This window comes from Mercenaria mercenaria, chromosome 3 (genome assembly GCF_021730395.1).
Source record: "Mercenaria mercenaria strain notata chromosome 3, MADL_Memer_1, whole genome shotgun sequence".
Classification (NCBI taxonomy): Eukaryota; Metazoa; Mollusca; class Bivalvia; order Venerida; family Veneridae; genus Mercenaria; species Mercenaria mercenaria.
The window spans coordinates 42,974,464-42,997,616 of record NC_069363.1 but is presented as its reverse complement, the minus strand read 5'-3'; the positions used below and the strand labels follow the sequence as shown (position 1 = coordinate 42,997,616).

Here is a 23,153-nt window from a genome sequence, read left to right as displayed (position 1 = left end):
TTATATTGTTATAAAAGATACTTTATGTTGAGCCTTTCTCCAGATATTGGGGGATACTATTTATCCCTGGAGCTACAGTTAAATAAAACTAACAGTTCGGATACCACTGCTTCTTTTTCAGATTTCCAGCTCTATTCATACAATATTATTAATACCAAAATTTTAGTATTCTAAATTCCCCATTTGGATGGGGATGTACCCAAGGCAACATCTTATGAGATATAATTTCTCAACTAATACGGTCTGAGAGAGTGTGTAGTCGTTTTGATGACTTCAATTTAGCGATTTCAATATGTTACAAAAAAATCTCCTTCAGCACGGCTAACGTTATGATAAATTTAGTAAATGTTTTCCTGAATTTTACGGCCGTAATTCAGATTTGGTTTAAATTTTAACAGTAATTTAAAAATATTTCTGAAAGAAGGTATATATCCGATCTTGATTTGGATGTTGTTTAAAAAATTCGTATTATTTTAGATCATGGTAATTTTCCAACTGTATTTGGTAAAGTGATAAAACGTTTCATTAAAAGAGGCCATGACCAAACTGCATTGAGACACACCGCGCGTACATGGACGCTACGCTTTCCTTTTTGATCATGTCAGACAGAACTGACGGAGAACTCTATGATAGGCAGTTTTCAAATCCTACCGGGACTGGGCTGTTTTGATGTTTGTTTTCTGGCCTGTTTCGTCAGGTCCTTTAAGGTTAATAGTTTGTCTTCTGCAAAGGCATTGAGTAATGCATATTTTAATTCCGAAGGTTTGCTTTTTGTGTTTTACATGTCATACCTTCTATTGCCATTACGTGTGAATGAAATTCCCTTGTTTACGCTCGCTTGAAAGAAAACGGACGTATTAAGTGATAGCACGTGCGTCTGTATGTTTGTCCGTGCAAAGGAGGGGACATTTGTTGGCATTTACTTTAAACCTGGCATGTAGGTAGGTGGCGATGATACAACATGCAGAGCGCATGGACAAGATCGGTGTTTCAAAGGTCAAGATTATAAATGGAGATTAAAAGGTCAAATTTGTCCTCATATTTCGTGTTCGGAGCAACATTAATAACTATCCAAGGTATTGACTTAAACTAATAGGAAGATAGGCGACGAGACGATGTGAAGAGCGTATGAACCGGCTTAGTAGTCAAAGGTCAAGGTCACAAATGGACCTAAAAAGTAAAATTTGTCTGTCATATTTCATGTCCGGAGCATAACTTAACAACCATTTCATTTAGGTAGCTGGCGATGAGGCATGAAACAGAACGGTGGATCAAAGGTCAATGTCAAAGCAAGTTCAAATCTGTCAGTCAGAGCATTACTAAATAACTATTCAATATATTGACTTCGAATTTAGCTTACATGCAGGTGGCGATGAGACGATGCACAGAGTGCATGGATTTCGTCGGTATGTCAAAGGTCAAGGTCTGAGTTCAAATGTCAAGTCTGTCGTTTGTATTTTGTCTCCTGGGCACAACCTCAAAACTATTCAAGGTACTGACTTTAGACTTCGAATATAGGTGGATGATGGAAATAGCTCTTGTTTACTCTGCCCTGTGAGTTTGGAACATTTTGGTTGGTAAGAGTGAGGTCCGGTGCGCACAATTAACTGGCTGAAGTTTCCCAGTGATGATTTTGTCCCTGACCGTTCAAAGGCGATGCCCCATTGTGTTTCTTTGTCCGTTTTGTTCTCGTGCTTGCGAGCGTGTGTGCGTGTGTGTTGCGCTTAAGGGAGGCTGTATTTTTGGGAACGTGGAGATTTACCTGTTGGATTTTCATCCTTCTTTAGAATATACAGAACTGATTAATTAATTATATGAGCAAATTCTTTTACTTCTGTTGGCTTCACTTTATATCATCAAATGATTATCATAGACTGCAGAAAGATAACTTCAATTTCATCTTCAAAAGGTTACAATGTATCACATATAAGCAAGCACCAAGAACTTTGTAAGATACCGCGATGCATAATGCATTTTGACGTACTGTGACAGGGGACTTGCTACAACGACCGTATATCAGTAATTATATAGCCATCATTTTAAAAAACATTTCAATAATATCAGTTAATCATATAAAGCATGAGGAATAAGTTTTCAAACTGACATTTCTTTTAAATTGTAGTTTAAGTCATTGTCTAAATGAATATGAAACCAGCTTTCTTAGTCGACGTCCTCACTATAGGGAAAACTTGCTGTACTTTTCAAAGTTTGCCATCAAATATACCCGTAAATAAACGCTTAGTAAATGTTTTGGTATCAATAATTATACATAAACAGAAAATAATAATTATGAAACTTTGGAAACTAAATAAATGGCATCTATTCGTCTGACTGTGAGATATATAGGATAAAAGCTGCGTCGCGTACTTTTTCATAGTATGAAAGTTCTTGTTTTTCATTAACTTTAGAGTTTTGTAGAATGTTCGAAAAAAACGATACTTAAATTGAATAGTTGGAACAATTAATCCAAGACTTTATCTATACATGTATGAAATCTCTATATGGTTCCCGCCAACGGATTCGTTTGAACAAACTCCGACACTACACGTTTTGTGAAAATGTGATTATTTGTAAATGAATAAAAGGGAGTGTTGGGTCATGATTTAACACCATATCTTCTTATTGTCATAAATAATAGAAATGTGCATTTTTGGAACAGGTCCTTGTCTTAGCCTGGTACGAACCTAGCTGGTCTGCGTCAAATTCCAAAAATATTTCATTTTTAATCAGTCCACGTGGTAACGGGATTAAATGACTTCTAGTATCTAAGCTAGATAAGTCCAACGACGTATTAGAGTCATCCTGGCTGGTCCTTGGGTTGGGCAAATTTAGTCGGGACAAGCAGCCAACTAATATAGCAGAATAAGTCACCTATCGCGGCCCCTTCTAAGCTTGGAAGGCATTATATTGACTTCTACAGAGTAAAGCGGTACGTTTATGGTGTGTGTTGGTACCTGGCACGTAGAGACTCGAACAAGGGTTAAAACGTAATATGATAGTGCTATCCATAACTCATCCGCAAACCCATCCGGGGCAGTGTGATTCTAGCTTTAACTAGAGATATATGCACATATTGTCTTTGCAAAAGAGTAAAATAGGATATCTTTACAGAATAAAATCGTATAACACCGAACAAACATTTAAATGATATAAATTCATGTATAGCAGATACTTTCATCCAGAGTTAAGATATAATCAGGACATACAGTTATGTTATTTACGTTACAATGGTTTACTGACAATACTTTAAAAATATAATAACAACATTACAATGTATGCTGTATCGTATTATCTTCAACGTACATACATCGGGTTTATCTAAAGACTACACTTTTAAGATCGAAATTATCTCAAATAGGTATTAATTTTATTTAGAGATAAGATCCCAGTATGGAGTTACGTAAATTACTGATTCTGAAATATGTAGTTCCCTGTTAAATCTTCAGTTTCTTCAATATAGGTGAGTTGAACTGTTATGACTATATATCCAACAATAATATTACTTCTTGTGCTGTGAGAGTACAATCTATTCAATTAAAGTACAATAATTTAAGTAACATACATATTCGTTTTTCTCACACTTATATTTACGTAATTCAGTTATTTTGTAGTAAGTCGTAATGGTATAATGTTCTCAACAATTTCCTGATGGAAAAGTGTACGTAAAATAAAAAATAAAATGTGTTGTCTAATGGCCATTTTTTCGTCAAATTATGTTATATCGACTTTATTTGTCTTTCTTCTTCCTTAAACTATGTTCTGTCATTGTAATAGTATGATCAATAATTGTACCTCTTCCTCAGAATTATAAAACTATGCTAGTTCTTTTGATCGAATTCTATATTTTGCAGTAATTAAGGTAAATTGACATAATGAGTAAAATCACACTAATTAAGCTCAATACTATGATATTTAGTATGTACATCAAACAAAGTACAATGTATTTCCATAATTTAACAAGAGCTGTCGGAGGACAGCAACGCTCGACTATTCAACAGCCTCGTCAATTGAATGAATATCAAAGTCAAAAAAGGGGCATAATTTTGTAAAATTGCAAAACAGGGTTATGGAACCTGTACAATGCATATCAGCTTATGACAATAAACAATTGTGTGAAGTTTCAATCCATTCCCATTAGTTGGTACTGAGACACCAGCTTACATACAAAAACTTAACCTAAAAACTGCTAAGTCAAAAAAGGGACATAACTTTGCAAAAATGCAAAGTAGAGTTATGAAACCTGTGCACTGCATGTCAGATCAGGACAGTGAACAAGTGTGTGACGTTTCAATCCATTCACTTTAGTGGGTACTGAGATACCAGCTTACATACAAAAACTTAACCAAAAATTTCTAAGTCGAAAAAGGGGCATATTTTTGTAAAAATGCAAAGTAGAGTTATGGAACCTCTTAATATAAGTCAGATCATCACAGTGAACAAATGTGTGAAGTTTCAATCCATTCCCATTAGTGGGTACTGAGATACCAGCTTACATATAAAACCTTAACCAAATATTTCTAAGTCAATAAAGGGGCATAATTTTGTAAAAAACTAAAATAGAGTTATGAAACCTGTGAAATGTAAGTCAGTTTATCACAGTGAATAAGTGTGTGAAGTTTCAATCCATTCCCACAAGTGGTTACTGAGATACCAGATTACACAAATCGGGACGCCAACGCAGACGCAGACGCAGACGCAGACACATGGACGAGTCCAATAGCTCTACCTATTCTTTGAATAGTCGAGCTAAAAACCGATTTTAAACCGGTATTTAGATATTAGCTTAACTTTTGGTATCATTTCAGAGTCAAACCTGTCTGTAAAGTTCATATCTAGGAAATTGAATTAAAAATGGTGTCTTTGTTGACAAGTGATTTCTCAAGACAAGTAAATTTACACTATTCAGTCTTAATATTTATATCTAAACGAGAACATAAAATAGTGACCTTTATAAACAGGTTTTACAGTAGTGGCCTTTATACGGAGGTTATGTTTACCACAGGTTTAATTGTGTATACATTACATTTCTAAAACACTTGGAAATCATTCTTTATTACAAATAATAAGTGTTAAACCAGGAAAAGAAATTATTTGACCATATACAGTCGTTTTTCTTGTCGGTTCCTTGTAAGGTGATTTCCGGTATGCTATGTTGTTGACATTGTTATAATTATATAATTTATTTCTGCTACATATGTCTTTGCTAATCAATGTTTAGTTTTACACAACTCCAATCCCACAACACGTCATTATTTTATATAGGTAGCCCGGAATCGTATATATTCACAATTATACATAATTTATGCGTGTTCACTGGAACTCTATGACAACTTCATTGAATTGGCCTTTGTGCATTTTATATGGAATATTGGAGCAAACTATTTACGTTGGTGTCCCCGGTAGATAAAGGACTTTACATATTGATAGTAAAGAACGTCGATGAGGCAAAATACGTACATGTATATACGTTTAGTTGAATACAATCCACATTCCATCATGAGTGGAATTTTAAAGTCTAAACTGCCATCAAATGATACACGAATATAACTTAAGAATGTTTAAGTACCTACATAAGATTTAAAAAAAAATTGAATAAATATATGAAAGTATTTTTAAAACACATAAACCTTGTGGAAATTATATTACATGTGGAAGCAGTATAGAATCGGTTTGACTTAGTCTGTTCATGAGAGATTATGAAGAAAAAAAACTGACATTTTCTTTCCTCGGCAAGTATTTGTTTCTATTACATGCATAGTAGTTAAAATTTCGGGAAACCTATTATTAATAAGATAAAAGATTTTATACATGTTTGTGAAAATCTGCGATAAACATATGTGATCCAAAGTGTGAGACGCACAGATTGTTTAACTTAAATGCCTATATATAAATCGATATCTATGATGTTTAAGAGACAATAATGAAAAGTGTGCATATGATATGACAACATATTTTGCTCGAGATATTAATATATACAAAACTTGCAAGCATGAAATGTTGCAATAAAATATATACAAAAAATGTATCATTTTAATTGGCAGGCAATATACAATATATATGAGCTTTACTAATTAACTAATTTACTAATTAAGCCTTGAAAGGGTATCTTTACAAATATAAGTATCCGGAATCAAGGCTGCCAATCATCTCTATATTTATTATACACCTACATAAATTATTTCAAGAAAACGGTTTTTTTTCACAAGAAAATACGAGCAGACATAATAAAAATCCGTATTGTACCTTCTGTAATATATGTTATCGGACTACTTTCATGAAGTGAGGCAGATCTATAAATAGCGCACATAAATAATACTCAGTTTGAAATATCGTCGGTAAACATTGAAGATTTCATTCGATAACAAAACAACAAACAAAACGTTGGAGGCATATAATGAACGGGTCATTTTAACAGCAGCTAGATCTGGGATTATGTATTCGGCTCTCTGGGATTTTGCCATGTCGGATCACACTCGGCGCTTGCGATCCGTCCTGGCAAAATCTAATCGAGCCAAATACAGCATCCCAGATCAAGCTACTATTATAATAACCACATTATATAAATGTTTCAGTAAACATATACATATTTCAGTAATGTTTTATTCAAGTCATTCGGGTATATTGACTTGTAAAATGAATATATCTTAGGCTACTACAAGGTAGACTTTTCTGTACCGTATTTTCGGTACTACTAAACATATACCTCGCAGACATGTTAGACAATGTGAAAGACGATGATAAAAGTGGTCCATTGTGTAGGAAAATGTGTAACATATACAAAATTACAGCTTGAGCAAAATAAGCATATCATCCGACCACTGATTCAAAAACCTATCATCCTGATTTTCAATAACCGTAACATCTTCTTTTCAAAAATAATATCAAACCAAATGTACCGGGTATGTGTAACAGAACTACCAATTAAAATTTTTAAAATTTTGACCCTTTACCTAATTTTCAAACCTTCCGTTATTGATAAAATGATCACAGTTTTACTCACAAAATCCAGGCGAAAAGTGCTACGCACATAATGACATACAGTAAAACCCCTGAGTGATAATTATAAATGTCAAAAAAACCATTCTAAAAGTGAGTTTTCCTTATACTGCTTTTTTTGTTTTTGTTCGGTTTAAGGTAACATGTTTAAATAATAGCAAAAGCTAATCTTCACCCGATGTACAATTATTAAAAAGGTCAAAAGCACACTCTTTACGCAAATGGCGTCGAAAAATCACGTTTTAGCCTAGTCCTAAATAGTTGTGACGTTGCCATTTTTACGGCGATTAATTTAGTTTAAGGGCGTCCATTAATTCAAAAAGTAATTATTTTTCATTTAGTATAACAGGCCTGTTGAAACCTTTTCTTTTTGGAATTGTTTCACAAACGTGAAACAAACCGTTTATTTTTCATTTCAACATATATACAATAACAATAACATACATTGACATTTTGGTATGAAACAATATATGAATAGATGTGAGCAATACCATCTTGATTACATAGTTAATTTGAATACACGATCACATATTCTTTAAACAAGCTTTTAAAGTATAAGGACGAATATTCCTATTTTCACAATAGTTGATTAAAACTAAATTATCGTAATATAAAGTGTTCCAAATGTTTAAAGCTTTTGTTCGTCTTTCGCTCATAAAATAAGTTTGAAATACAATTTAGTAATAAATTTATATAGTTATACTCACGGAGTTCTATTTTGTATCCAATAATCATAGATTTCAATTTCCTGAATGATTTATTAAAACCACATCTATTAAATGTTACTTTTCCTTTATTTACAACCAAGGAAAAAGTGGTCGAAGTCTTCAAACTCATTACAATATTTACACAATGGACTATTTTTGATGTTCCACTTAAACAGATTAGCATTTGTTGCTATTATTCTATTTATAGTCTTATATTTAAATTGCTTTATTCGATTATCTACTACAACTTTATTTAACACATAGTAAAAGGATTCCCATTTGATATTATTTGAAAATAGCTCTTCCCAATATTTGTGAATATACGGTTTGTTAAATTTGGCGTCGAGAAATGAATTGTATATGTCCTTACTTGCTGTATTTTCGATTAATTTGTGTTTGATGTACATATTAAGGTCAAGAAGGCGTAATTCAGCGCCATCTAGTTTAACGTCAACCATTATGCTTGACGATGCCACGTCTTTGCGTTCTAAATGTTGACGGTAAACATCTTGTATGCTGAAGATTTCATTTCGCATCCAGCTGTTCGTCATATTTAAACAATTAAATATCTACTTGTAGTTCAGAAAAGGAGTGGATATAACTCTGCCTACTTTAAATATATTTTCTCATATATTATTTTCCATCAAAGCTATAATGAACGCCTTGAAGCCAAAAAATATATATTCATTTATGTTTAAGAGTAAAAATATGGTTAAGAATTTGTCAGCATTTGACCGTATTTATATCTAACACTTAGATAAAAACTTCCACCGTTTTTATCAGCATGTGTATTTTTTTCAAATTTGAATAACGCGAGTACGGATATAGCCGCTTAAGCGCTGTCATTTTCAACTTCAGCTTGAAACAAAACCGGGTGGTATGAATGAACTGAAATATAAAATATGAAAGATCGGTGTCGTTTCCAAACTTTTACGCAAACAATTAGAACCCGGGTCTGTTTTAAAACGGCACTATCAAAAAAAAAGAAAAAGAAGTAAAAAATAATATGAATAAATGGGAGGGGGTAGTGATAACAATGAGCTTTCGCGTTTCGATAATTAATTGCTTACTTCATTTTTTATTTTAATCATATTTGATGGCTCTTTGTTTTAGGCCACACCAAATTAAAAAGTTGTTCATCGGATTTGCGCTCGTATATCTTCAGAAACACACAAAAAACTTTTTTTTTTTGTTTTTGGCTTGCGCTCGCCCCACTAAAAAAACTCAAGGCAAAATTTGTTTTTGCGCTACTTCTTACGGACGTAACAGTGTACAAATGTTTATAATTCCAGTCCCAGATTGTTCTAAAATGGTCTTTAATCACAATAAATACATTTCGTCTATCATATAATTATCAGGACACTTATATTTAGTTGCATTAAAGTTATTCCCCCTTATGCAGTTACGCCATTTTCTTCCAATGTTTACCAAATTGAGTTGCTACAAAAATCGTTTTCTTCCAATGTTTACCAAATTGAGATGCTACAAAAATCGGATTTATTTCATTGAAAATTGGATGAAAACACACACTAATTTTATTTGATAACATCAATCTACATTATTTTGGTAAGGGTAAATACGTATTGATGCATGTCACTTTTCTGTTTTCTATTTTTCCTGTCAAAATGATAAGCATTTTTATACGAAAGTGGGTGGGGTACGGAATTTACATTATGAGTTGTGTTCAGACCAATTGAGATCTTTAAATATTTCAATCCTCGAGTAGAATAATGTTAATGCACGTTAATCTCCATTCTGACCTTAATTGAGACTTTGTTTCAACAAATTTAATCCGTTAAGAAAGTTTGAAGTTAGAACAAGAGCTGTCCGTAAGACAGCATGCTCGACTTACCTCAGTGCTGGACTCTGAATTATAGCTTTGCCAGTACCAGGGGCATAATTGTCAATAGCTTTGAATGTAACAGATATGTTGGACGTTATATAAAACTTTAACCAAAAATTCTAAGTTATAATGTGGCGTAACTCTGTCAAAATTCAAATCAGAGTTATGGGGATTGTTTCTCCTGGTGTAGACTTTGATAGTAAATAACTATTTTAAGTTTCAAGCCAAAGGCTTTAATAGTAACAGTGATATTTGACTTTATCAAAAATTTCGAAAATCGGAAAAAGTCGAGCTAAAAATGCTATATTTTCATAGCAGTAAATATTCAAGTCACATTTCTATTTCATGATTATGGTTTAAGGTTATGCATTGTTGTATATTACATATTTTCTAACAGCATTTTCAAACGCATACATTATTTGATTACACTTTACTGTATGCCAATGTTATTACCTTTTTCCACGAGTTCGCTTTGTTGTGCGTCTGCAGGTCAAAATGTACCCAAACCAAAATGTACCCATGTTTTCTCAATCCCTGATGAATTATTTCTAATGTAAAAGGGCTGTGCATTCTATTTTAAGGTTTTTATTAGTTAATCGAGAGCCAAAACAAGACAAATATATTTCTTAGCTCTTCGCTCGCTCCTGATTTTCTCAAAAACAAAAACAAATATTTAAATTATTTTTTCGCTCGCCGCCTCAATTTTTTCAGAAAAAAATCCGATGAACGACTTTTCAATTTGGTTTGGCCTTATACATAACATAATACAAGCATATCTTTTTAACACAGAAAAAAAAACAATTAGGTCGGGCGACAAGTTATCTCAACATCAGCATTTACAGCCATTCCCACAATGTTAACTTTCATCTTTTTAAATGAACATTTTAAACCAGTGCAATTCAGATTTTAGAATAATTCCCGTTTTGAAAACTTCAAATACAACTGACACTTAGAAAATAGTCTCTTGTATAATTCATCCAGTCAAAAATTACCCCATCCCCCCATGTCGAACCGAATGACACACTGGTTGGAGCGTTCGCCCGTCAATCGAGCGGTCATAAGTTTGGTGTCCGGTACAGTCACTCTATCCGTGACTTATATTTTTCAATGGAACAGTTGTAAGTTACTGTGGGGAAAGAGTTTAGTGCTTGTTAAAAATAAAATGTTGACGAAAACGGGTGTAAAACCCCAAAACAAACAATAATTATTCCCGGCTAATTCTGACTTTTAACTTGGTCGAAATATGCACAGTCAAAACGACATGAAGTTAAAGTCAGACGTTAAAAGTGTACGGACATGAAATAAATAAGTTACAAAATGTATTGCACTTATGCATTTGATAACCATTAATTGTGCTGGATTTACGCCTTTAAGTATGTCACGGCGGTCTGCTTACACAACCTGTCTTATAGTTTCCAACCAGTAGGCACTCTCCGTAAGAAATTGACAACTTTCCAACTTCATGGAACGCTGTATCTAGTCGGGCTCGAACTAACATCTCCGGATTCTGGGGAAATTGTATTTAACTATTTATGAAACAGTTAAAACAGATTGAAACCAATTGATAATGTAACACGCCGTTCAATAAAGGCTGCAAATAAATCCTACAAACAGACAATGTGAACTTGGTTGAAAAACGCGGGAAAAAGACGTAACGTTTTAACTGTGCTTAAACTTCCCAATTTTCATAGCATCGTAGCGTGTAAATGAACTCGGTAGTCAAGGACTTTTAAAATCTTATTTTATTCAAAAACATTTCAGGAACATTTGCAGAAATGTTTTTTAAAAATCTATGGAGGAGAGAACGAGCAGTAAAATGTTTAATAAGACGTATTATTTTTTCATTACGCTTTTTTGTGTGTTACATGCATTTATGTATACAAGCGTGACAATAAAAATGGGAAAGATATCGGAAAATGGCTTACAAAATTAGTATACGCTTAAAATGAAATTTATTTTGTTGTAAACTCTTTTGTGATTAACTTATTTTTCCCTAAAATACAAACAGTTCTTTGTGAAATTTTTATGCACATAATCTGCGCGTGAAAAATTGGGGTAGGGGGAAATTTAAGACAATACAGTGAAAACGAAGTCGGAGACCCACGTATTTTTTTTTTCGCTCATTTTAAAGTAAAATAAATTTATATAACAATATTAGTTTTTGTAAAAAATCTATGTGACAGTTTTTACACACTACTTAGTCATTTCGCTCGAAAACAATAATTTCGTAGAAAGATTTTGGCATGATTTTTGCATAAAGTAAGCTTTCCGTCGGCGAATAGGCGGAGAACATATTTGAAAATTACATCACCGTAAAGGTTTCAATGGGCTTGTTATATTAAAAGAAAGAAAAACTTTTTGAATTAAATAGACGCCCCGACACCAAATTAATCGCCGTAAAAACGGCAACGTCACAACTATTCATGGCAAGGCTAAAACATGATTTTTCGACGCCATTTGCGTAAAAAGTGTGCATCTGGCCTTTTTAATAATTGTACATCGGATGAAGACCAGATTTTGCTATTATTTAAACATATTATCGAGGATGCAACTTGTTTTTTGAAAATCCCGCTCATTACACCTTTACCTTAAAAGATGTTTTTACTTTCGATTTTATTGACTCTTCAGAAGTAAGAATTTCTTTCCAATGACCAGGAATTGACCTTTTGAGTATGCTAATCTCAGCAATCCAGTTCTGTTTGTTTACGAGTTTTCGATATAAACTGTTTGTATTAATTTCACCATTGTCAGAAATAATATCGTTTATAATTATTAAACCAGAGTCAATCCATGATTGAAATAATAGACATTTTCCATTTGTGTTTTATATAACGATTTCCCCAAATGATTCGTTTCCTTATGTCATAAAATGTTTTTAATTTTTCTGTATTTGCTTTATCGGTTTGTTTTAATTCAATCCAAATTTCAATAAGAATTTTGTAAAATGATGGAAAAGGCAAACTTGTTATTGGTAAACTTTTAGTAGAATCAGTATTCATATTAAATACTAGGAGATTTTTACCATACTAGTTTAAGAAAAACTTTGGTATCAATTTCCAATTTGCATTGTCTAATACCTTTAAGTTTTTAACCCATTTAACTGGCATTGATTTGTAAAAGGAATACATATCAATCTATATCTATATCTAGTCCTCCCTCTAATTTATGACCGGTTGTTGTTGTTCTTTTGATTTTGTCGTTTTTGCCTTTCCATAGAAACTTAAAAATATCGAATTGAACTCATTTAAAACAGGCTTTAGAGGGACTAAATTTTTCAGTAAATATGTAACTTTTGGTAACAAAATTGATTTGATGATTAAGATTTTACCGTACATACTCAGATTTCGCTTGTTCCAAGCATTAATAAAAGACTGGCACGCTGCTTATTTTTCGTCCCAATTTAATTTATGACTTCCATTTTTGTCATTTCCAAAATAAATTCCTAAAGCTTTAACATGTAAATTTGTAATCTTTATTTGGTTCAAAGTGTTAATAGATTTCGTTTTTGACTTCCCTATCCATAGACCAATTGTTTTGTCTTTATTAAGAAGTAACACAGAATGTTTTCCAAATTCATCAATTACATGTAAAGCAACTGAGATATCGTTTTCGTGTTTTAGAACGATGTAGTATCGTCGGCTAGTTGTGTTGTTTTGATTTTTCTAACAGCACCATCATACTTTACAGAAATACCATTAATATTTTCACAATTGCGTATTTTTATAGCAAGCATTTTCGCTACAATGATGAATAATAGTGCTAACAAGGGACAACCTTGACGGATCCCACGTGATACTTTAAAGAAATCTGATTTCCATCCATTATTTAAGACGCAGCTTGAAATATTGGCATAAAGCAAATGAACCCAGTGTAAAAAGGAATTTCTAAAGCCACAAAGTTTTAAAACTTTAAACATGAAGCTCCATTCGACCGTGTCAGAGGCCTTTTTAAAATCTAAAAACAGAATAACTCCATCTGTATTTAATGTTTCTGTGTAGTCTATAATATCTTGAATTTGTCTAATGTTATACCCTATTTATCTATTTTTTATATATCCTTGTTGGTCTAAACTAACGACTGTTGGGAGAACATGTTGCAATCTCTTTGCTAAAACTCCAGCTGCTATTTTATAATCGATACAAAAGAGGGAAAAAGGCCTCCAATTTTCTAGATTTTCTGAATCACCTTTCTTATAAATTAATGAGAAAACGCTTTGTCTTTGAGTATCAGATAGTCGTCCATTATCGTATCCTTCGTTTAATGAATTAGTTACTAAATTTCCAATTAAGTGCCAAATTTGATATAAAATTCGACGGTTAACCCATCTAGACCTGGACTTTTATTAAGTTTCATATCTTTCAAAGCGAGATAACATTCTTCGTAAGAAAATTTACCCTCACATATTTTAGCTTGTTCATCTTTTAAGACATTATCAGGCATTGCGTTTTGCAAGTAAATATCAGTATCGTTATCTTCAACACTTGTTTTAGATTCATATAATGATTTATAAAAGTTGACCTCTGCATTTAATATGTCTTCTGTTTTTGTTATTGAATTATTATTAATTTTAAGTGATATTATTAATATCTTTTTCGTTTGTCTAGATTTTTCTAAGCTGTGAAAATATTTTGAATTTCGTTCAAGGTACTTCTTCAATGAATTTTACTCTTGACCTTATTTGAGCACCCTGAGTTTTCAAGTTGTATAATGATTCAATCTCGATTTCCAGTTTATGGATTTTTCTCTTCGTATTTTCGTCTAGATTTGAATCAGGAATAGAAAATAACATTTTTAGTTCTTTTTCGAGTTGTTGTGGTCTGTTGTTCCTTTGTCTAGCTTAAAACTTTGAGAATCTTACTGAAATATCACGTATCACTATTTTGCATAATTCCCATTTTGTTTGAAAGCTATTTGTTTTTAAAGACTTTACAGAACTGATGTTAGTTATAATGGTTTCATACTCTGGATCATTTAAATGAGCATTATTTAATTTCCAAAAGCCGTAACCTCTCTTATTCGGAACTTTTAACTTTAAAGAAATTGCCATGTGATCAGTGTGCTGAATAAGAGCCGGGCGAATATCGGTGCTGAAAATAAGAGGCATTAAATGTTTTTCAACTAGCCAAAAATAAATTCTACTTTTTTCTACACTATTTTTCCTTCTCCTGTTGAAACCTTTACGGTGATGTTATTTTCAAATATGTACTCCGACTATTCGCCGAAGAAAACCTTACTTAATGCAAAAATCATGCCAAAACTTTTCTGAAAAACTATTGTTTTCGAGCGGAATTACTAAGTAGTGTGTAAAAACTGTCTCATAGATTTTGTTTAAAAAAACTAAAATTATCATTTAAATTTATTTTACTGTAAAATGAGCGAACAAAGTACGTGGGTCTCCGACTTCGTTTTCGCTGTATTATCTTAAATTTTCCCACTCCCGCCTTTTCACGCGCAGATTTTGTGCATCAAAATTTCAGAAAGAACTGTTTGTATTTTCGGGGAAAATAAGTTTTAGACAACATAAATTTCATTTTAAGCGTATTCTAATTTTGTAAGCCATTTTCCGATTTCTTTCCGATTTTTATTGTCACACTTGTGTACCTTAATGCATGTTACACACAAAAAAACGTAATGAAAATGATACTTCTTATTAAACATTTTATTGCTCGTTCTCTCCTCTTTAGATTTTTCTGAAAATGTTCCTGAAATGTTTTTGAATAAAATAAGATTATAAAATGCCTTGACTACCGGGTTCTTTTTCACGCTACAGTGCTATGAAAATTGGGAAGTTTAAGCACAGTTTAAACGTTACGTCTTTTCCCCTCGTTTTTCAACCAAGTTCACATTGGAAACTAGTCAAACTACGACTATGACTCTTTTATAAGTCGTACGATGACGAATTTGAGAACAAATTGGTCATGTTTTTTTTTTTCAAAATCAAGATTTGCTTCAAAATACATGTGGAGTCCACTTAAAATGTATTAATATACAGACAAGACATGTATCTAGTTCCTGCCACCCTTTAAATAACCCCACTGGTTTTTAAAAGGCTGTCAAATTACGCTTTAAAATGTACTTTAGAATGCTTCAAACGATTGTTTTCATCGTCCTTTGTTGACATGACGGACAACTTTTTAGTTACTATAAATATGAATATTGCACGGAGAAATCGTGCCCAATTCCCGCCAAATAGAATAAAGGATACAATCGACATTGTATTAAGAGACCGCCCAAGGGACTGCTAAAAGGTGGTCTCTTAATGGAATGGTCTCTTAATGAATTTCAATCAGGTGAAGAGAAAAGTTATTTTTTACTGTTAATGTAACTGTATTTATTATGAACATACATATATGTATATATATTTCAAAATATATACATGTACATTTTGTATGGTCTCTATACAATCAAATCATCACCATTATCATCAACATCATCAATCATCATCAGCAGCAGCAGCATCATTATCATCATCATTTTTTCTTAAAATAGTCTTCAATTTTAGTTTGTTTCTGTTTCTGACTAGAAATGTTACTAGATGTTTGATTATATTCATAGTCCGAAATTAACTCTCTTTTTTTCTCTCTTTAAATGTTTTGTATTTGGGTCTTCTCAACCCCTAAATCCTCGGCGATTTGCCTGGCATTCTTTGTTTTAGAAAGTTCAATGACATTATTTCTCTCGTCTAGATTTAATACTTTGCGTTTAGCTGATGTGGACGAAATGATCGCAAAAACTGCATGTATGATTTCAAAATCTGTTTTAAGATCATGAACACTTTTCCAAGTCTACAAACCGTGATAATTATAGCTGGATTGTTCGCCAGTTCGACTGTTACAAAGGTAATTGCATTCAGTCAGGTGCAAAACGTACTCGCTAATTACACAGGTGAAGAAATGCCCGGCGGGTATTTGGAACCCGGTTGCTGAATAGATACTTTTGTCGAATATTTTACCTGTCGGGACTACATTAATGTGGTCACTAGTCGTTTAATAAAAAAGCCGTTTAATGGAATGAATTTATGTACTGAAACCGTTCGGGAGGGATTTTGACCGGTCGTTGAATAAAAAAATCGCTTAATAGCGGTGGTCGCAAGTATGATGTCGATGTATGACCTTTTTGCGTCGGTTCGCTGTAATATCCAACCATACCCAGAAATCTAAGCCACTTAAAAATCTTTAACACATCAAATGACACCAAAAGCATTATCTGACAATATTTATTAAATTATTGAAGTAATCTGCAATATTTACATTTTCTTTCAATATATTTTTTAATAAAATAAAATATGATGTTCTTGCTTCCCTAAGCGTTTGAAATATGTAACTAATTTTGATCCCGAGTCCCACTGATTTCTGTAGGAAATGACAGATTTTAAGCTTTACATGGTCTTTTTAAATGATATATTCTCATATTTATACTCATCTCACAACATTTATTAAGTTATTGAAGTAAACTAGAAAAGTTAATCTTTCTTTCAATGAGTTTATTTTTAAGTTATTTTTATGTCTTCTTGCTTCCCTAAACGGTTAATATCACTGATTTTAATAATTTGAAATTTTTTGCCCGTCTTAGTACACGTGTACTGATAAATTGATATACACCGGATAAACTGGTACAAGTCTCTGAATTAGATAGACAGATAGATCTTCATTTAGTTCAGTTAGTTCAGTTATTTGTGTTTAATAAGGGTCCATCTGCCCTTTCAGGCACTGTATAGCATTTAAGCTATGTAGAGTATAGACCCCTGGCATGTCACAAGGTATGCCGTTAAAGATAAATTTTTGAAGCCAAAGTGGTGAAAATTTACCTCTACGCAATTTCCGTAGAGTATATGCCAAAGAAAAATAATTTTGATGCCAAAAGTGAATCACTGTCACGGCCAATGAGACCTAAACGACAGAGACCCGTAAAGAGACGTGGTTGCTCAAAGGCGCCCTTAAAAGGGCAGTAAGTGCTGCAAGCCGCTGTCGCTGGAATCCTCCGCCGCTCCTCCGCTGTGGGTGTTGTGCCCCTCCCCGCTCGCCCCCCACGTTGAGCGTAGAGTTTGAGCAGCTCGGGGGCTTTTCTGCATGCCGTCAGTATTCTGCAGGCCGTCTGAACAGCAAGCCGTCAGCCAAGTACGTAGCTCCTTGTCACAAACAGTCCCCTTTAGGGCCACTCCCGCCAATATGCAGACAGATCTTCCTGCATATATTCATATTTATCTAACTTGTCATCTTCCGGTCCATGAATAATAAGATAATGACTGACTCGGAATTTTTACGGGCTATGGGCGCGTTTTTCTCTTTTTTCTTCTTTTTTTTCTATTGTTGCTGTTTTAGTGTTTTTTAGTTCTATTTTATTATTATTGTTAATTTCAAAGGAAACATTACTTTTCCACAGATATGATAAAAAGTAGCGATTGGTTTGTTATAAAAGACAATGATAAATGTCGGTCCATATGTTATTTACGAACTGTGCAGACAGGTAAAAATGCGAAGTTGACCGGGACGGACATATAACCTCTCAGCTAACTCCGTCAACTTGCGTATGGATCCCGGTGCCGTGTATATTATTTTTAAAGATAACATTTTTATCTATAGAGCACCAAGTCTGCCAAACAACATCAGACAAAACTTAATATCGAGTTGTACGATGAATGTAGTGCTGCACGAATGTCAATTGTCTGGCAGCTCGATATTCCAGGTTTTTTTGCGAATGTTGTATGACGAATATAGTGACATTTTCACGCATTTTACTTCCGTCATTAAAAATGTAATATGTGCAATGTTTATGAATTTCATAAACGTGTAAGTAAGTAGTGCATAAATAACATTTGGCTATCTCTACCATGTAACACATGTCCCGTTTTATGTTACACTAATTTCAAGTACCGAAAAGTAAATATATTGAGGTCCTCAAACGAACCGAACTTACTCTATAAATTTTATTTCATCCATAAATTAGTCAGTTTCAAGCAGAACCGTAAATCAAAATGGCTCAAGAGGCCATAAATGGGTGCATGGAGTGTCTAGAGAGGAGGAAATCTTGAGTTTCAAGTGTTTTGTTCAGCTAGAAGGTACTTGATATGACATGCTTTGACGTATTCGTGTCTCTCAACATATCAGTGCAAAAAGTCTCAAGTGGACATATCAAATTAAAAACTTTCTGAAATGTTTGTGGTTCTCAAGACTATAAAAATAATGATTCAAAACGCTAAATTTAAATAAAACTATAGCATTACATGTATTTATTATTGTAAATACCAAAAAATTAAAATGTAAATAATTAATTTGTAATTATTTCAATATTGAAAGTAGCATCACCCATCATCATTATTGACATCACCATCATTTCCCCATCACCATCATCTGCATCATCTCTACACCTCCATCATCATCAAACGCATAATAAGCATCCCAATATCAATATGCGTGATCTTTCTGTCTTTGATAAACCCCAATCAGGCATCACTTTCACATTGTCATACAAGATTAAAGTCAAACTTATTGGATTAGTGTCTGCTTGTCTGACATGCATCGCGGCTAAGGACAATTATTATGGCTCTTGTCTAAACACTTTTAAGTTAAAATCTAAATTATGGATATGAAGTTGTAAATTTTGATAATTTATATTAACGTTCAAATACCAAATTCACATCATTGTAAAGTAAACGGCATTTATAGGCCACGGATCCATAATGTTTAAAAACTTTTTAAATTGAAAAGACACTTTTTTCAAGGAGACCCGAAATACACATATATTTTGCCCTCAAAAAAAATAATTAAAAACATATTTAAAAAATATGCTGAGTAATGGGAAAATGCTTCCCGACAATTTTGAAACAAATACCACATTATCATTCAAAATCACCAATTTGAAGACATTACAATGTTATGTATATCAGATAATAGACATGCACGTCGATCTAATTCGTCTTTGACAAATTAAATAAAAAGTGTTATTGGTTTAAACAATATTTTATTCATATATATTTACAACATGAAACGTTACATAGTTACAGCATCAAGGATTGAGTAGAAAGCCAAGCTTATTTAAAACTCTCTCCTTGCGTATTTTGGTATTTTGTTTCGGTAACATGTTAACTTCACAATAAACAGTATTGTATGTAGCCCGGTTAGACATAAAATGAAGGAAAATAAATATACGTGTATTCATTTAGTATTTAAAGCAAATGTAAAGACAAAAACATATTTATGAGATCGTACAGGAAAGAAAGGACAGAAAAGCAAGAAGCAAGAAAAGATAGGTTGTAGTGGTCACTTTAGAGCACTTGGTTATGTTTGACGGACTTATATCATACTCATAAAGGGTCTGAATTAAGAAATTAGATAATTTGGAGTCGTGTTATGTTTTAAATCTGTTTGTTTGCTGTATATATTTTTGTACGTGTAGAAAGATAGAATTATTTTGTGTGTTTGTGATTGATGAATTACCATATAGCAAAGTATGTAGTGTTATGTTGGAAATTAGTTGGACGCTGTTGAATAATTCCGTGCGCTCTCTTGTGTAAATAGGACAGTTGAAGAAATAGTGGTATGTATTTTCAACCTCGCCACATGTACATAGTGGGCTATTAACGATGTTCTTGGAAAAGAGGTCTTCATTTAGAGAACTACAATGTGTTCTGAGTCTGCAATGGAGAATTTGGTATTTGCGGTCTCCAACATAGTAGTGGTCGGGGGCTTTTTGTGCTCCAGAAAAGAGTCTCCTTTTAAAGATGGCTAGTGTGGGAGAGTTTCGCAGATCTAGTGGTAATTGATTCCATTCGGTTATGGTTGATGGTAGGAAGAGTTAGCATATAGTTGTGTATGACACTGAAAGTATCTGATATTGTTTGCATTTCTTAGATTGTATACAGATGTTTGGCCAACGGCATCTGGAACCAACGAGGAGAGATAATGGGGAGTCAGAAGATTAGTCATTTTATAGAATAGGATCAGTTTATGGTTGTTTCTCCTGATTTTAAGGGGCTCAAATCCAGTATCATTGTACAGGTTCTCAAAAGAAACTAATTTGGTTGCTCCAGTAATGATTCTGCAGGCTACCAGTTGAATTTTCGCAAGTTCAAATTCTTCCTGGTGGGTAATATTAGTCCATACCACATCAGAATACTCAAGAAGAGGTCGTATAAAAGACAGATAGATAGTTTCGAGGGATTTGCGATCAAGAATAAACTTTAAGGTTCTCATGATACGTTTCCACGCCTTTTCCTTGATACTATCTATGTGTTCGTGCCATGTTCCGTCTTTAGAGAGGACAACTCCAAGATGTTTGTGGGATTCAACCTCATTGATCTGGACATCATGCATGGTTAAAGGAGGATGTAAGGGTTTATTAACTTTACGAGAGATAAGAAGAGACTCTGTTTTTCTTGGATTAAAGTCTACTAGCCAGTCATTCGACCATTTAGTTATTTTTAAAAGACCAGAGTTCAAAAATTCAGCAGCAGATATTGGATTATGTACAATGATATATAGACTTGTATCGTCAGCAAAGAGTTTGATGGTAGAGTGTATGTCATGAACAATATCATTGATGAAAACAATGAAGAGAAGAAGACCCAGAATAGAGCCCTGTGGTACACCAGCAGAGATTAAAACTGTATCAGAAGAGCCACCAGGAAGAACTACTTTTTGTTTTCTTTGAGATAAGTAGTCACGAAACCAGTTTAAAAGACGTCCAGAGATACATGTAGATTCGAGTTTGAAAAGAAGACCTTTGTGCCAGACGCGATCAAAGGCTTTAGAGATGTCACAGAAGACTGCACGGACTTCTTTTCCTTCATCTAGTGCTTGACAGAATGTATTGTATATCGAGACAAGTTGGTTTGTTGTTGAGTCGTTGGGGACAAATCCAGATTGGAGAGAAGAAATAAAGTTATTTTCTAAGAAGAAATTGAAAACATGTTTGTGGATGATTTTTTCTAATACTTTTCTGATGGTGCTAAGTAGAGATATTGGTCTATAATTTGATACTAATTGCGGGTCATTCTTTTAAAAGATAGCACAAACGTGTGCAAGTTTCCATTGTGATGGTAATTTTCCAGTGTGAAGTGACATGTTAAAGAGTTTACAAAATGGATTTGCTAATTGCTGTGATAATTCCTTTAGGAATCTATTATTTACATTGACTGGTCCTGCTGCTTTTCCTGTTGAAAGTGACTTGAGTGTTACAGTTATTTCATCTTCTATGATATTGATAGAGTTTAGTGTTGTGTGATTCGGATTTAATTGTATGTGTGGCAGTGTTTTGTTATTGTCGTTAAGTGATGTTTGCGACTGGAAAAAGTTATTAAGTAGGTTTGCCTTGACAGTGTCTGATGTGATAAGATTACCATTATCATTTAAGATTTGAACTGCTGGATTAGTTAAAGGTGATATGAATTTCTTTAATATTTTCCAATAATCTGTTGGTTTGAGATTTTCATTTTTTAATTTATCTGATAGTTTTTGAGAATGATGTGTTTTTGCATTGCTGAGGAGCTTGGTTGTTTTATTTCTTATTTGTCTGTATTTGGTCCAGTGATGTTCGCTCTGTGTACGTTTTGCCTTGTCGTATGCTCTTTTTCTTTTTCTGATGAGTTTTCTTATTTCATTGTGCATCCATGGAGGGTCGGCTGGTCTAATTGTAGTTATTTTATTAGGAATATGTTTTTTTTTGATATGGAAATGATATGTTGAGTGATATTATTTGCATAATTATGTATCAATATCATCATCTGCTAGGGAGTCCCAGTTGGTAGATGCTGCCTCTTGTCTTAAGTTGTCGTAGTCACCTTGGTCAAATTTCCATACCATTCTTTTGCAAGTCTTTAGTTGGGGCTTAGAGTAGTTGAGACAACAATATATCGGACAGTGAAATCTGATATTTTGATCAAAGAATGGATCTCCAACACCTGACGTGTACACATCACATGAGGATGAAACAAGAAAAAGGTCTATGAGAGAGTTAGATGATTCATGTGTGGGTTCATTTATTAATTGTGTCATGTTATATTGCGTGGCTATATCATTAATTTTTCTTTGTGTTCCAGGCTTAAGCATATCTAAGTTGAAGTCACCTGAAATTATTATGTTACTTATGTTCGTGTCAAAAGCAAGACCAATTGAGTTTTCTATACTGGACAGAACAAGAGGAGTGGAGTTGGGAGGACGGTAGAATGTTCCATACAGAAATTTCTTGTGACCAGTTCTAAGTTCTATCCAAATACATTCAATTCCATCCGGCTCCAGGTCATATCTTCGAATAGCTGGTATATGACTTTTTACATAAACAAGGACCCCTCCATGGTTATCTCCTGATCTGTCTTTTCTGAATGGAGCAGTAAAATTTTCAAAGCTAATGGAACCCGACTCAGTATTACTGCCTAGCCATGTTTCGGTAAAAGAAATGACGTCAAAAAGTTTTTTATTACTGCCGATAATTTACAGGTATAGTATGATCATATGAAAGAAAACATTATTCGTGAGAAAAAAATATAAGTAGACTTTATGAATTTTACGACATCGTGTCCCTCAACATTTAACATAATTTGTTTGCCAAGAATAATCAAGGCCTCAAAAATGTATGAGTTAAAAACAGAGCGATATAAAAAAACAATGTAT

General features: G+C 33.3%; 2 protein-coding genes across 8 annotated transcripts in view; both read right to left on the bottom strand.

Annotated features, from left to right (window-relative positions):
- The window catches only part of LOC123524958 (uridine-cytidine kinase-like 1), a 352,168-nt gene that overhangs the window by 196,811 nt on the left and 132,204 nt on the right, over positions 1–23,153 (bottom strand). The window lies entirely within an intron of this gene.
- LOC123524900 (uncharacterized) overlaps positions 1–23,153 on the bottom strand; it is a 55,027-nt gene that overhangs the window by 26,810 nt on the left and 5,064 nt on the right. The window contains exon 1 of one of the 5 annotated variants that reach the window (XR_008370185.1): positions 7,704–8,066. The exons of the other annotated variants lie outside the window; for them this stretch is intronic. The gene's annotated coding sequence lies outside the window, so the exon portion shown is untranslated. Of the gene's footprint in view, positions 1–7,703; positions 8,067–23,153 lie in introns of those variants that run through there. 5 annotated transcript variants of the gene reach the window in all.